Here is a 16,431-nt window from a genome sequence, read left to right as displayed (position 1 = left end):
TTGCAAATATACTCTTTTTCTGGATGGGAGCTAAGATTTTTAATGCCATATGTCAGATTCTGTTATAGATAAAACAGTTGATTTTCAGTTTCACCAGAGCTAGTCTGTAACCTTGTAAGATAATTTTTTTTATTAGCTTTAGCCTTTCTTAAATTTGGTTTTTTGAATGGACATTTGATATTATGTCAATCATTGCTTCTTGAGTTGTGCCTGAGAGATTCTTGTAGATTTTTAAAAAAGTTTTGAGACGCGATGGTAAACTTTGCTGGCAGTTGTATCAACATCAAGAATTTATTATGAATTCTTTTTCAAACAATTGTTTCCAGATAAATTTAGGTGGACTTTTTTCCAAGTATCACTTGCAATGAAACTTACAATAAAAACACTCGTAGTTTTATTATGATCTCAATACATCAGACAATCATTCAAAACTAAAAGTTAACACGATAAATTTTACAGTAAAATATTCCAATTTGTGTGAGCTGCCAAGGATAACAAAATCACGTGACATCATGGACGCTGGAGTCTGGAGTGCCTGTCCTGGAAGAACTGTCTTTTCTGGAACGCCACATTGTAAAATATTTGTTGGTTTTTAGCTCCTTAGGAAGAATTAACCAGAAACAGAAGGGGAGCGAGAATTAGCAAAAGGGTAAAGGATTTATGAGAAGGTAAGATATTGTGTTTTTTTATGGAAAAGGTAAAAATTTGTTCAATCTTCAGACCTTGACCTAAGGCACACGGGTAAAAGTGACCCACGTGCTCGGTGAAAATTAATTCTTATTCCAGGAATGCATGAATGGTAGCTTAAGCTTATTAAACCTCTTAAGAGTAAGCCTTGGTAATTAAAAGCAGTGTAGGCTTATTGGATATTGAAAAAAACTTTTTTTTATTAAAGGGCGAAAAATAGTAATTGCTTGACACTTTGTCAGAAAGATGAGAACCCCCCATGTCTGGGTAATACCCATCTCTCAGTATGATACCCCCATTAAAATGCAGTTTTTAGGTGCCATTTTGATCAGAATCCAAATGAAATTTCAGCCCAGGCCTATTATACTTGTTAGCCTGTCTTATCTCTTTAGGGTTGCTTAGTGTGTTGGTTTATCCTAAGTTAGGATTGGTAGGTCAGGATAATTTTACAGAAGAGCACTGCACTGGGAACGCCTAACAGCCTAGGGTATATTGATAAAAAATTTTCGACAATATACTGTAGGCTAGGCTAGAGAGGGGTGTAGCCTATGAGTTATCGGTAATTCTATATATTAGCTCCGTGCCTGTTTTTACCTTTTCAACTGGTTTTTTCTACACTTTTGGGGGTTCTGATCCTGGCGGTGCATCTGTTTGTTGTCGGCCAAATGGAATGTCCCTTCGCCATGTTTAGTACTGGCCCTGGGGGTGTTTGGGTACCCATACGTTAACAAGTTATTGCACTTGCCGGACGGGATATGAACCGTTCGAAACAGACGTACCCGTGCTCTGTCTTGTGAAGATCACGTATGGAAACCCCTTGTTGGATGGACTTCAGGGGTTAATTACAGGTTAATTAGACTCGAGCACCAAAAATGAAAGGTAAATTCATAATTAGCAACCAAAAAACTGTAGAAAAAGTAAAGTTATAGTGCCGTCGGCAATGCGGAGCTACCCTATAGTTCTACCGTACGTTCAACCCTTAGAAGCTGGTACTAAATGTGGAGCCCCACGAGATTTTTCTCTAGAATTAGGGCTTACTCTGGGCCTGTGCGCAGGGCAGATTAAATGGCATTAAAAAAAATTAAATGGTCAGATAGCGTGTGTGTGTGTTGGTGGGGAGGTATAGGGCTAGCTATCATCAGATTTTACCAGAACACTAGGCAAACAGAGGTTTAGATGTCAAAGGTTTTTTTTTTCTTAGAGTAAAGGCAGGGGGAATTAGGCTAACAAGACTTGAATTAACCCAATGATTTTTTAGCTGCATTTAGTTAGCTCATGTCTCACACATTCCTATTACCTAGGCAATTGTTGGTGCAAACCTTTGATTTTTATTTTTAGCATTAATGGGAGACGTTGTTGAAAATTTGGGTATGTTGGTGTGGGAAAACCAAATCTGAGTGCAGTGTATTAGGGAATTCATAAATCCTAATGTAATTGGTCAGAAAAATGCTTAGGTGACGAGTGTTAGCAGTTAAAAACCCCCCAAAAAACTTGTAAAGCGTGAAAATGTAGTGAGGTCAGTTACAGGGGTGCATCCCAAGCTAACTTTACCTAACCGAACTTAACTTCTGGCTGCGTTGGAACCCGTACCTCACGTAAGCCAGACCACTGTGGAAGTAAAATACAGGAATGCATCATAACTTTACCTCTCTGGACCCCTTGTCCTGACTTAACTTAACCTAGGGCACTTAATTTTAAGTGGCACATAAAGATTTGGGAAATTTTTGCTTTTAATACCAGCCACTCATCAGAATGCTGTATTTACCACTATCCCCATGGGCAAAATAGTTGAAACAGGCTAAACGTAACTGTGAATATCTTGGTAAGAGTATATCTATGATAAATTTTAGTATGCTTTTCCTATCAAGCATGTTGAAAAATAAGAAAAAAGCAAGACTTTAGTACTGGGAACTGGTGTTAGAGTAAAATACCAGAACTTCTCAAATGAACTTTGCACACCTTGCCTACCTGGCAATGGGAGCTCCCCATATCTCCCCTTCAACGTCACTTAGAGGTGATTCTTTACCTGAGGTTGGTCAGTGCATGGCTAGGAAGCCGCATTGCCTGTGATATTCTGAGCTCCAGTAGTTGACACTGTCAGCCAAAACTACTTGAGATATTTAGAAATGGAATGGAGTATGAAATTTTGGCCAAAGGCCAAATGCTGGACCTTGGGGTTGTTGAGGGTATGTAAAAGGTTTTGAAAGTGCTACAAGAGGAAAACCTTGCTTTTGCAGTATGAAAAAATAGATAGAGGATGGAAAGTAAGATGGAAGAGAGAAAATATGAACGGAGGTACAGTAAAAGGATTGAAAGGGGTTGCAGCTAAGGGCCAAAGGGATGCTGCAAAGAACCTCTGGTAATGCGTAGAGTGCACCACATGAGGTGCACTGATGGCATTAACCCCCTATGGGGTTGAGAAAGGTTTAGATTCACTGAGGAATGGAGAAGGGAAAGTAAGACTGTGCATATTGGGTTGTAGGTTTAATCACTTACTCTGAAAGAATTTGGTATTTAAACACAAGCACAAGATGATGATTGCACCAAAAGGGTGACTTGATAGTATTGTGATTTGTGCAGACTCTCGATGTTAGTTTGTAAACCACAACATTTTATGTTGTTGGGATGATACATTGTAAGAATCCTTTTAGTTTTCTGTAAAGGAATACTATTGAGATGGCTGCTTGTCTGTCCGTCCACACTTTTTCTGACCACCCTTTGATCATTCATCCTCCAATCAGCAAACATAACAAATTGTAGCCTCTGTAGTTTTTATTTTAAGATTAAAGTTAGCCGTGGTCATGCATCTGGCACTGCTGTAGGTGCCAACAACACAGGCCACCTCTCTGGCAGAGAGTTTCATGGGCCGTGGCTGAGCATTTCATACAGCATTATACGCCGTACAGAAAACTCGAGTGCACCGAAGAAACTTTGGCGCGTTTTTTACTTTTTATTTTATAAATCAATTTTTGGTAAGGTCATTGATTTCTTAACCAGTAACCTTTCTGATTATTTTTAGTCATGCATCTGAAGTCAGTTCCACCATTTTGTACACACACATGCAACAATGCTTTGCAGCTGTTGGTATGTAGTGGTAGTCTTTTTAAGACTTGCCGTATGTTATCAGTGAATTGGTGTTCTCAGTGCAAGTCACTTTTGTAGCACTTTATTTTTTATGTGCACTTATATATAATATGTACCTTTTTGTAGATTGGAGAAACTTTAAAATCATTCATGCAGATATAGTTGATAATTGTTATTGATATCGGTTCCATATCATTAATCACAGGCATTATTTCCCTGCTGACTAAGTTAGGGGGACTAGTTCTTTCTTTGGTTTGATTGTGTTTATTTCTGTGTCTTTCTAAATTCACCTTGACATTGCAGCTCCTTTTACATGGTTGAAAGGAATCTGGCCACCCTTGGTACAAAGTTCAACCGTCATGGAAAGATGTGCTTCGAGGGAGATCTTCGCTCAGCCTGTGTAACAGTGTGACTCGCATTTACCACCTTCAGTCAGAATAAGGCTTAAAGGTAAATATTCATGTACTGTGTAGAGGGGCATTGAAGGAGATTGTCATCTGTTTCCATTAGCCTGTGTATGCTTAAGTCTTTATCTGTCACGGTTACCTCGACATTGCAACTATTCTCAACGAGAGAAGGAATTCTGGTCTGACTTGGTGAAAAGGTGGACCATCATGTATGGATGTTCATGAAAGATTCAGCTGTGTATGTCACAAAACCATGCCATCCTAATTTACATGGTTTAATGGATTAAATATGGGATAAAGTTGGACCATTATCTGTCTGTTCACATGTGTGTGCGTGTGTGTCAGCCTACCTTTTCATCGCAGCTTGTACATGTTTAAATGTTTAAAGGGATTTGAAACTTGGTACAAGGGTTAAGTGTCATGGATAGATCTGCAGGAAGGGAAGCTGTCCGTTTTTGTCTAGGTCGTGTGTCTGTCGTACCCTATTGCCACTCCTTTCTTTCCTTCCATAAATCTTATGCTGAAAACTCTTATGGAGTGAGTTGTCAACCTATAAACCCAAGAGGGCTCCACCGGGAAATCTGCCTGCAGATAGGAAAAGGTGATAAGTGATTAATTATGAGAGAATAGACAATAGACTGATACACCTGAATTCAGGAGACCTCAGCAGAAAGCAGGAATGAATTTGCTTCTCCCTTAGATATTTGAAGATAGTATTAAGCCTAATATACTAGAAAATGCCATTCTGCTGATTGCAATGGTCTGCCTAGTCTTTCAGCAGAAACAGTTAGGCCAGGTCAAGAAGAGTGCAGGGGATGTTTGTCGTCACAGTACATTTTATGCAGCAAACATATGAACTCGCCACACAGTTGAGCGGATATCAGTTGAATGTGGAACAAAGGTAGACCATCACAAATAAATCTGCATGAATGAGGGCTTCTCATCTATATGGCAGTTTTCCTGTCACATACACACACACACACACACCTTGTCGTAGCAGTTACTCGTACATAGCCAAAGGGTTTCAGTTTGTATATAGTGACCATCATGCATAGATAAGCTTGGAGTTCATTTGTCCATCTCTCTTTCATGCTGATCCTGCCAGTGCAACTCTTCAACATGGTTGAAGGGATCATTTTTTCAGGGGCTTTCAAAATGTGAAATTAACGGTCCCCAAGTCCTCAGGCTTTGTACATAACTTTAACCCTGACTGTAATTTTCAAATTAAAAAGGGCTAAAGACTAACTATATCAAGCTTACTTCATGACTGAACTCCTTCAGATGGTGTCCATGTTAATGACTGAGTGACTTTCTGCCCATGACTTTCTTTTTGAAATGCCCCCATTTGGGCCACTTGCATTTTTGCAAGCAGATCTTATGGGGAGGAATAATTATTGTCTCAATATTCTAATGCATACAAGTGGATGCACCTGTACTTTTATTTGTATTTTAATTTTTTGTATTTTCATATTTTATACATATATAGTATATATATTTTTAAAATGAAATATGGTTTGTACTATGTCACTCCCTGTAGGTTAGCATCACCTTCATTTACATTTCATTAATCATCAAGGTATTTCATTCCACTGTGGCGCTGAATGACCAAAATAGGTCCCAGTGCTTGGGCTTTACCCTAAATTTCACAATCCATCCCTCCATCCATACAGAAGTTGATCTGAGGCTGGTAGGGGACATGTACAGTATTGCTTTAGGAACACTCAGAATGCTTGCTAATATCATCCTTAGCAGTAATACAGTAATAGCATTGTTGCATGTGAGATATTGGCCTTGTTTAATATCCACCTCCCATCAATGAACCCCTTTCCGATGACTTAAAGGTTAGTGACCTTGTAGCTTGTATTAATGATGACCTCCATAGCAAAAACAGCTGCCATTGTGGGCCATTTGTGATTCACAATCACATCTGCATTTCATTAGTCAGATTGCTCAAGTACAGTAGTAGGTTAGCTGCTGGTAGGGAACGTGTATCGTGTTTTGAAGCAGTGTACCCGGAAAACTCGTTTATGTTTGGGATTAGCATAAGATATGCATGTTACTAAATATCAAAGAGATTGAACTCAGTCTTGTACAGCCTAGTCAGTGCTCATATTTCCATTGCATAGTGGGATTTTATTCATTACAGGCATTTGCCGTTTGCATAAGGGACGTTATTTATGAGTATTCTAACTCACTCCATGTTTTTCAGTTGTGTTGTCTTTAGGTGACATAAATGATCTACCTTTTCTAAGACCCACTCATCTACATATTTCTCAGAAGCAGTTGTTTTCATTAATTTGAAAAGTAATGGAGGCTGTTTTAATTTCATTTGCACTACTCTTATCAATCAGTTTCAGTTCACAAGTTGGTGCAGCCTTGTAGTTTGGGTTGAAAGTGTGTTCAGTGTGTGTTCGAGATTAAAAGCTGTCAGCACAGTTTTCTGAGGCTGGATTATTGTGTGGATAGGATTACTTGCTGCTGTTGAGAGAATTTTCTGCCCATCTTTATTTGCATAAGACTGGGATGGTGTAATGTCATGTTAGTTACTGCTTTTATCTTGAGTTTTTTGAGGTCCTGTATATATGTCTTGTACGTACTGGACTCTTGATCTTACCAGTAGGTCCAGCTGATTAATGTTTGTTTTCGGGTCCTGTGGTAACAAGTTATTATTAAATAACCCCTTTCATTTTGTCACTTATTTGTTTCAAGTTTAATTTTTTTATAGTTTATTGTTGGCAGTCTCTTATCAGGTAACGAGGAATTCAGTAGTTCTGAGTTAGGCTTTTCTTTTTAAATTTGCATTTTACATTTCTTGAGATATTTATTTATTCAGCTGTGCTGTTAGATTTTTTCCCGATTCATCTCTTTCAAAGGCTAGCTACCATTTTCATGTGTAACTTCAATCTGCTGCATTGGTGGTCACACCGGTTTTGTCCTGTAATACTGGACTTTTAGGTTCTGTACAAATGAATAGAATGCATATTCTTTGGGCCTGGCTTGAACGTAGTTGATGACATATGTATTTGCATCATGATTTGATTTGCAGACTGAATGGTTAAGTTAGCTGTTACTGTGTTGTGCCCACAGTTGATTGTTTCCACATTAGTTAGGTTTTGTTATGTATGACCTGATTTTATGGCATTTTGTTTTAGGTGTTCAGGTACGGGTTTGCCCAGTGAAAATATGATTCTTGCCATATCATCGAGATGTGTTTTCTCTGTAGGCAGAGCATGTCTGTGTTGTATCTCTTTTTGAGCTAGATTCTAGTATATTGGTTTCATTAGCGTTTCTTCAGCATTCAGTAATACTACATCCATTGTGGCATACATCTGGCTGACTGCAGTATCATCTATTAATTTAATCCCAATTTTCCGTAATGCTTGATAGCTGGCAATTTTTGAGTGCTGGGCAGTAATAGGCCCTAATAAGGTTTTGGTTTGTATTGACAAAACAGTTCGATTGAAAAAACGGTTTTAGGCAGCCATTCTGCCATGCCCTTATGTACAGCAAACGATTATAACCGGGAGAATAGTGACCTTCCCCAACTAAAATGTGAGGAAAACCTACAGTAGTTGAGAATTTGCATTTTAAAGTAATCATGACATCAAAGAAGCCAACAATAAGCTGGTGTTATTGCATTGCCCGTGAGTGCAAGATAAAGAGCCACTGCAGTGTTATTCTAGATTTTCATTTGATTAAAACTGGCTTTTACATTTATCTGTAGAAGCGGCCTATGTCGAACCGTAAGTTGTATTTCTGCGTAAACAATTTCAAAATTTGTAAGGGAACAAAAACAGGTTGCTAGCTTTATTCAGGTATATTCATTAAACTTGGACAGTTGAATGATAACTGAACATGATGGGAATGAAGTAACTTACAAAATATCAGTGCTTTTTCTCAGTCGTTTAGCATATTAAAGTATGTCATATGAACTGATATCAAACATTGGTAAAACAGATTTCCTAAGGGATAAAAGAAGGAGTCAACAGCTTCCCAGGAATTTCTTGCGCCAGTGCACATTTCTTTGTGAAAAAAGCTCACAGAAATTGTATGTCACTCGACACTGGCAGAAGTACAGTACAGTAATTAGGTTATGCAAGTGTTTTATATAAGAACAGACATTGTTACAATAAATTCTAGTTTATAAAAAGTTATTACATTTCATAAGTAAACATGTAGTTATACTACATAAAACCTTCAGTTACATGCAGCAGTATCTCTGTCAAACCTTTCTAGAATATTATATGTTTTAAAAGTGATTTCAAGCAGTGCTATCATTTCTCAATAAAACCAACAAAGCCACATGTAAAAGTATGACAAATCTCGAATGATAACCAAGTTTGCTTTTTTTTTTTTTTTTTACTTTCAAGTGACAAATACAATTATTTCCACAGAGCAGTATTTATGATACAGTTATACATAAATTCTATGAAAATGTATTTTGTATGTAGCTTGCTGAAGTGAACCCTTTGTTAGGGGTATGGGAACATTTGTGTAAAATGACAAACTTCTACAAAACTTGCACAATAAGCATTACTTTTTCCTGACATGATGGTTGAAGGATTTTTATTAATAAAATAATACCATCTCATTTTAACAGATCCCAGTATACAGCATTAATTTATTAAAAATTAAAATTATAAAATATATTTCAAATATGTAAGATGCAAAAAAAAAGCCCCATGATGAAATTTAAAACTTGTTTAAAAGTGTTTTGAATGCCAGAAATTAGGTCTAAATTTACATTTGTTTATGCAGTGTAATGACCAAAATGTACTATGTCACCTACAGTACATGCAGAACTAGTTCTACATACTGTATAAAAATAAATATGCTTGTACTATATCAAAGTTCCTCATTGGGCGAGTCGGTAGAGTTGTGGGCTAGCACTCGCTAGGCCTGAGTTTGAGTCTCCGGCCAGCTAATGAAGAATTAGAGGAATTTATTTCTGGTGATAGAAATTCATTTCTCACTATGTGGTTTGGATTCCATAACGAGCTGTAGGTCCCGTTGCTAAGTAACCAATTGGTTCTTAGCCACGTAAAATAAGTCTGATCCTTCAGGCCAGCCCTCTCTAGGAGAGCTGTTCACTATTCCTGTTGACACAATTTGCGAATGAGGTCACCTAAAATAATTTGGTGATATTTAGGTACCACAGAAGCAATATTTAGCACAGGCTGTACATGTGAATTTGTTTCATATTTAAAACTGTGACGTTGCATAGTGGGTTTATGAAGTTTCAAGATGCTCATTTGAGTGAGAAGTGTATATGACTGAGGTTGCCATTCAAAATAATGAACCAGGAATTGTTGGATTTGATCTTGGACATCAGCTTACTGAGCATGATTCCATGAACCATTGTAGCCTCTTGGGATGAGTGATCAAGAATGGTTCCAGTCAGCTGACTGAAAACTTACAAAATGCCGTAGAATTTTGGCTCCGTGGACAAGAGCCTGCTTGTTAGAACCTGTTTTATCTAAACACGAGTGACTCCTCTGTTTGCAGGAGCAAGGCTGCTGTTGAATGTTTGAAAGGTTAGTTGTATGTCATGAGACCAGACTAGATTTAGTAGGAGATTTGTAGGTGGTAAGACACCCTGACTTATTCAAGTGAATAGGAAGTTCAAGCATTTTGTCCATGTACTGTAGTCAGTTTGGTTTATCAAAGACAATATCAGTGTCTTCATGATTCTTAAGCCGATTAGTTTTACCTCCGTTAAATTAGTTTAATATTCACTTCATATATACTCTCAATAATGGCTGTATTGTATCTGCATTCTAATGGGCAATTATCTAAGAAAAAAAAAGTTACATGGTAATCTGTATGCAATATCAGGTGTTCATATGTAAATTATCATTTCTTTTAGTTACTGTGTTTTTTCTTTAATTGCTATTTCATATTTTAATAGTTTCTTTGTTTCACAGGTTCATTGTGTTGTTCTTTCAACTTGCGCAATGAATTCTGTTGAATTCACTGACTGAAGAAGTTTTTAAGGCCTGCACAACTCCACTGATCCAAACAGCATGACATAAACCAGTCAGTGGTATTGTAGAGACAAACCTTGAACTCCATTTTGGCTTTCATAAGTGAAGAAATTTATGCTACACATCTCGAGTGGAGAAAATTCTTGCTACGAATATAAAGTGGAGGAAATTCGTGCCAAGAATCTCAAGTGAAGAAATTCTTGCTACAAATCTCAAATGAAGAAAATTTATGCTACAAAAATTAAGTGAAGAAGATTCTTGCTATGAATCTCATATGAAGAAACACATGCCATGAAGGTCAATCTGCTGATTAACCATGTAGCAGTTTTGGTGGAAGAATTAACCTCAATATTGATGAGTTTGCTAATGTTAGGAAGCCATATCAAGAAATTCTTGCAGCAAATGTATCAGGGGCTCCAGTGCTTGGTCTAAATGCCCTGAATCCCATATTCCATTCTAACAAATGCAATTTTAGAAACGGCTCAACAAAACAAAATGGGAGTTAATTTATCTGCAACAAATTTGAATTGATGGAAATAATAGCTTGGCTAAGTTTGCAAAAGCACTTGGCAAAAGCTTTAATGGGATCAAAGTCAGATGCATAATTTGTTGGGAATTTCTCTCTACTTACATAGCTTAACAATCAGGGCTTTGTAACAGCTGAACCAAAGCACTTTCATCCACTCAGGAACTCCGTCCAGAAGGCTTAACAACAACTGTGCAGTCGTGAAATTTTAACAGTCTAAACAGACAAATTGCTGCAATGAGAGAAATAAGCCCATATCAAAGTTTTTCCCAAATGAATACCTGATTTTGTTGTAAACAGTAAAATGGTGTGTTTGAAGGCAACAGCATTTTGCTCCACAAAACTGGGGACAAGAGGGTTAAGCACATGCCAGTAACAGGAGGGATGGCTGATACGTGAATGAAGAAGAAACTGCATGATTCCTCCAGACAGTTAAAACATGGCCTCATCACAGTATGTGAGTGACATCATTTAGGTAAAACTTAGTGGTGACAATTCCATATACCAGATCAAAGGTTGGCAGCAGACAATGGAAACAGACTAGCAAAAGGGTCCAGTATCAGATTATAAGAATTTGTCGTCAATAAGCATCTACCCATTATTTGGAGATGAATGAATTTAAGGCCAAATGGTGAAACAATGACCACTTCACCTTTGGAAAGTCGAATGGTAGATCAATCTTGCAGGGTTGAAAAAAGCCAGTGCTGCAGCCTTCAAAAAACTCAAAACTACATATGAACTCCATGAGCAAAGGTGCAAAAGCTATTGCAGCTGTAAAGAAGCTGATGGTAATGGTACTAACGATTCAGCAACTTCCTCCAATTGACAAGAGACTGCTGGATTGTCTCGACTACTTGTTTCAGGAAATTGGAGAACTACGTGTGGCACACTGAGGCTAGATTGGAGCGACAAATTGACAAGGTCTAGAAAGGTGTTCAGCCCATTCTTGCAGGCATCATGGAACCCATATAGGTGAGACTGGGATTGAGATATGTTGCAAATTCCCAGGTGAGGACCACTTGGATGGCAGGATCTAACAGTTCCTGCTGCAGACAGTGACTACCACGTTACAAATCCCCAGGTCCAATTTGGGCACTAGTGGATTGAGCTCCCATGCCAGGCAATAGATCACTACAACAAGATACTCTGTAGCTCCAAAAGTCGCCCCTGTAGTTCAGGAAGTATTCTATATTTGTCCTCAGACATGCACCTCAACAGTTCAGCCTGACAAGGCAAAGGGTCAATCACATCAATATGGTCAGGGCAAAGGGTCAGTCTCATCAATTTTGTTGATTTTTTTTTTTTTTTAAGTGTAACTGGTCAAAGTCTTCCTGGCCTCCATCAACCTAAACACCTTCAGGAAAAAAAGGGTAGTGACAACCATGCTGCAACTAGCTTTGCTGGTATTGATGGATGAATTGGAATGTGGAAGTAAACATCCCTCAGTCTCAATAGCGCAAGAAACTTTTATCACCAATGCTCAGTACTCATTTGAAAGGAGAGTTGGCCAAAATTATTGGAAGTGGTTAGTCTTATAATTGCTTGCAACACCCTGAACCCTAAGAAAAAAAAAGAGGGTAGTGTCAGTAACTTTAGGAGAAACTACTTCATTGGTACTGCTGGATGAATGGAATGTGAAAGCAAGTATCCTTCAGGATCTACGTAAAATCTGGTCCCAATTCTGTTTCATGGGGAAGGAAGTTGGCTGCAAAACTCAGAGGTAGAAATCCATAATTGCCTCAAACTGCTTTCGAAAAGTGAAGAGGTGAAAAGAAACAGTAATCTTGGGTTTAGCTTCTTTGATGACACTGCTGGAGTGGTGTCCCTTAGGGGCAACAAGCATACATATTCATTTGTCCCTTAGGATTAACAACACAGCATCCTCATTTATCTGAAAGGGAATTTACTGGAAGAAACTTCAAGTGACCTAATAAATAATTTGGTTTTTATGATGGTGCTGCTGATCACAACTTGAAAGTGCAACAGCAAGATTCTCATCAATTCTTCAGCATTCGTCTGACAGGGAGCCAGTAGAAGCATCTTCAAGTTTCTTTCTTATAATATGCCTCCATCATCATATCTTCAGAATGAGAAGAGGTGACAGTACAACTACTGAGGGAGCTGCTACTTGCACTGTTCTACTGGATGAATTACATTGTGGATAAAAGCAAAAATCCCTCATGTTTAACAATGTAACAAAGCCTTTTCACAGTTTGTTCACCAGAGTAAGCTTGCCAGAGGAACGTTGGGTTGGACTTAAAATTGGCCTCCACATTTTTAGGATCATGCAGACATGAACTGTGGATATCATGTCTTTGATGGTACTGTTAAATTTAATTTGAAAGCAAATTCAATCACCTCTCATTCTCATCAATTCTTCAGTAGTCACTTGAAGAAACCTTGGTACAACATGCGTGTTTAATATAGTTGGCCTGAGACATCCAAATGCCTCCAGCAAGACAGCCTTCAGCGCAGCTATGTTGATGGTACTGCAGGGAGAATTAGGAAGCATCCCTTGGATATAACAGCAAAAGATCTCCCAATTCTCCAACTTGTTCAATAGGCCTCCACCATGAGAAACTTTGCACCACATGGTTTCTAGTCAAGTGGGACTTGAATGAACGTCTTAGTTGTTTGGATCTTAATTAGCACATCCTTTTTCCTTATACTTTTCTTATCCATCTTGAAGTTGTAGTACAGTATTCTTCCTGAAAAATGAAAATTTTATTTGAACAACAGTGTTGATGCATGTTTTATACTACAGCATTAATCCTCAGGAATTGGGAAGGCTGAATGTGTGCTGGCTATCTTTTTACCTTGGGACCTTCCTGCTGAGGTTTCCCTGCAGAATTTACAATAAATTGAATAGTTCCTGTCAGCAACCACAACAGTTGCTTCAATGAAGTCTCCTCTTGGTGCCTAACGCAGATGAAATACTGGTGCTTCTTAGCCTGCTTGGGTGATTGATTATATTAGATTAAGCAGAATTACTTGACCTCCTCCCAATTGCGCAGAACTTGTTTGCCAGCTGGTACCAAGACCACAGTTTCTCGCAGCTATCTGCACGTGTAACATTGCTGGCAAAGAAACTGAATTAAGTTATTTGGAAAATATTACTTGTAAATCTTAATGTTGGAATTCAGTGCTCTTTCAAGTTCTATTAATTCTTTGCATCTAGATTACATAAATAAAGCCTTAAATACAATCTCTTCTTTTTTTTGCCTCCATTTAAAGTTCTATTAATTCTTTATATCTAATTACATGAAGCCTTAAATACAATTTTTGTTTGCCTCATTATTAAGTCTTGCTTCAATGTGAAAATTGTGAAACAAAGTTTGCTAAAAATATAACGATGTTCAACAGTGCCTGTGAGAAATTATATTTGCAGCCCTAGCTTACAACACAACAGCAGTCTATGAAAAGGTTGATTGGAATTAAGACACTGGATACCTCCTACCTGAACTGAGTCAAGTTGTTAGTGTTTGTTTGTTTGTAGTAACTGTTTACTTCTAATACAACTAATAAACCTAGCTGAGTATTATACCATCACAAAAAAAGCACCATCACATTGAAAAACCAATACGTAACTCCATCCGAAGACGAAAGGCTTTGCATTGTTCTATGCCACTGATTTCGTCAGATTATTCTAAAATTACTTCAAAAATTAATATCTTGCTAATACACATTTTCTTGATGTCTTGACATACACTGCTGATTCAGTCACATTATGGTCATTTGCAAATTACAATACTGTACTGATTTAGTATAATTATGCTGCAACTAGTATCTTGTTCATACATTGTTTACAAATTGTATTGTATACAAGGTGCTGTTCCAAGACAGAGTGTTACAATAGTTTACAGGTGCTAATATACTTATACATCTATGAAATCCACAATGTACCACACAACCATGACCTTTTTTTTCTACTAAACGATCAGTTACTTGTATCACAGATAGTTACGTGTGCAACTGCACTGCCACTGTGTTGAGCTCTAAATTACACTGAAAAGGAAAACGAGGTGCACTGAATGAAAGCAAAACTTTTAAGTAGTACATTCTACCTTTCAAAATCTCGTGCTTTGCATATTTCACCGCTGATGCACATCAGAAAGTGGGATAGATTCAGTGCTTGCTCAATGTAATGCTTGAAAAACAACTATCATGTAGAACTGTCCCAGTAAAACAAAAGAGTACACTCCCAGAGTAATGGTAGCACTACTGAAATACTGTACAATAATCTGACCCATACTGTATGTACAGAGAAGTACCTACCGTTACTTTTTTTTCATTTGCATTAAGAACTTGGGTTTTCCTGAACAACTGTAAATTGTTTTACCTTCTATACTCTCTTGCTAACAAGAGATCTTTTCCAAGATAACTGAATTTTAACAACTGTAAACACCAACATTGTGATTCATATACTACCTGCTGAAATTTCCAATTAAAAGGCTATAAAAAATCACCCTGAACACTTTTAGCACTGCTACGCAACAGGTTAACAATCTTATTATATGTATCTGACCAGCCCTATTAGAGTTAAGAATTTTTAACTCGGTGTGTGGTCTGGTTATGCTACTTAATACGTAATCATAATCATCGTTTGCGTTCGTGTGTGTACATCTCTTATGATAAGAAGGCATTGAAGATTATACATTTATAATCAACTGTTCATTAACATGTATACATAAAGCTTTGGTAACAGTTACAATAAACATTAACATGGATAACTGGAATATATACTAGGTTTTAGGCAGAAACTTCCTGAAATCTCTAACCCTAACCATGTAACAATAACTGTTCACTAACACAACTGATTCCCTTACATATATAGTAAAACGACAACAACAATAGCCACATCGCTTTTGGGTATGGAACACATCAATATACCCTCTTGCTTTTTTTCCCCTCTCATTCACAAGCAAGCAGACATGAGGCACAGGCAATCCCCCTAAACTATCATGAAATACATAATCATCTAAATTATGGTCTGAAGAATAACCATTCCTAACCCCATCTCGTCAATCTGTCATTCACGGTAAGAAATGGACCATTAACAAACAATTCAAGAGTTTATATTTCATTTAAACAGTGAGGTTAAAGTCTCATGAATTTATATGCTAATTGATTTCTCCATGAAGACTACTAGGATTACCTGAGCACCCATAAACTACGACATTTGTGAAAATGAATGAATTCCCGTACAAGAGTAAATCTTCAACCACACAATTCTCTTTCCAAGTAGTATACGTAATGCTATACTGAAACCTGTTTCTGACAGCATGCACAACCAAAACACTCTGGAGTTGATACAAACATCTGAAATCAATACGAAAATATGGCCATTGCAAATATATATATATTTACAACATCCTCTACTGTTCATGTAAAGCCATTCAAACTGTTTCGCCAGTTGCTATAAAGCTTCATTCCAAAATAGTGTAAAATTTTTATTTCGCTGATACAAGCCTCTCCTTATTTTACTTATGTATGACAACTTTGACAGTTACTGAAAGATAGGACACCGTCTTTGTAAGTATTTCAGCCACTACAGGGAGCCTCTGCTCTTCACTGCTGTTACATGTTTACACTGCATCAAGTTATGCAATAAATCCCATCAGTACAATGTGAGAGAAGTTAGTACAGTACAGTATAAGAAAGAGGTCAAATTATGTAGGTGGTCGTCAATTCGACCCACCTCTTCTTTCCTTATACATGTAACATACAGGCATTAAATTATGTA

The 16,431-nt window shown here is 37.5% G+C and overlaps 1 protein-coding gene and 1 long non-coding RNA gene across 3 annotated transcripts in view; one reads left to right on the top strand and one right to left on the bottom strand.

Annotated features, from left to right (window-relative positions):
- The first annotated feature begins 475 nt into the window (after window positions 1–475).
- LOC136848266 (uncharacterized) lies at window positions 476–13,893 on the top strand. The gene is made up of 3 exons (XR_010855989.1): window positions 476–668; window positions 4,075–4,221; window positions 10,103–13,893. It is a non-coding gene; the product is annotated as an uncharacterized lncRNA (long non-coding RNA).
- Window positions 13,269–16,431, bottom strand: part of LOC136848264 (adipose-secreted signaling protein) — a 26,688-nt gene continuing 23,525 nt past the window's right edge. For both annotated transcript variants that reach the window (XR_010855985.1, XR_010855987.1), the window contains exon 7: window positions 13,269–13,396. The gene's annotated coding sequence lies outside the window, so the exon portion shown is untranslated. The remainder of the gene's footprint in view (window positions 13,397–16,431) is intronic.

The sequence above is a fragment of the Macrobrachium rosenbergii genome, chromosome 18 (genome assembly GCF_040412425.1).
Source record: "Macrobrachium rosenbergii isolate ZJJX-2024 chromosome 18, ASM4041242v1, whole genome shotgun sequence".
NCBI classification, from domain to species: domain Eukaryota; kingdom Metazoa; phylum Arthropoda; class Malacostraca; order Decapoda; family Palaemonidae; genus Macrobrachium; species Macrobrachium rosenbergii.
Note: the sequence above shows the minus strand (reverse complement) of the source record. Positions and strands in the feature narration are given on the sequence as shown.